Source organism: Galeopterus variegatus, unplaced genomic scaffold (genome assembly GCF_000696425.1).
Source record: "Galeopterus variegatus unplaced genomic scaffold, G_variegatus-3.0.2 Scaffold3673, whole genome shotgun sequence".
Classification (NCBI taxonomy): domain Eukaryota; kingdom Metazoa; phylum Chordata; class Mammalia; order Dermoptera; family Cynocephalidae; genus Galeopterus; species Galeopterus variegatus.
This window is the reverse complement of record NW_007729784.1, coordinates 92004-92639: the sequence shown is the minus strand read 5'-3', so window position 1 is coordinate 92639 and position 636 is coordinate 92004.

The following is a 636-nucleotide window of genomic DNA, read 5'->3' as shown; positions in this document are numbered from 1 at the left end:
TTGGCTATGGGCGTGAGAAACAGCAGAGCCAGACTGGAAACACTTCGTGGTTTCTTATAAAGTTACGAATAGACTTACCAGAAGATTCAGCAAACCCACTCCTAGGTATTTACACAAGAGAAATGAAAAAGACTTGCATTTGAATGTTCATATAGCAGCTTTATTCATGATAGCCCCGGACTAGGAAAAAACCATACGACTGTCAGCTAGTAAAAGATAACAAATGTGGTATATGTACACAAAGGACTACTACTCAGCATAGAAGGAATAAACTACTGATGCCTACAGACACATACATAAGTCTCAAGAGCATTATGCTAAGGAAAAGCCAGATATAAGAATATATCTAGTTTATGGTTTCGTTTATAATGAAATTTGAGAAAAGGCAAAATTATTGCAACAGAGAGCAGATCAGTGATTGCCAGTGGTCAGGGGCAGGGATAGACGAGGAGGACTTACTGCAAAGGGCTACAAGGAATCTTTCTGGGGTTACAGAAATATTCCAGATCATGATTTTGATAGTGGTAATCAACTGAATATATTTCTCAAAACTCAGTAAGTTGTACAGTGAAAGGTGCAAAATTTGACTTTCTGTTAAATACACCTCAATAAAAGTGATTAATGCTAAAAAAAAAA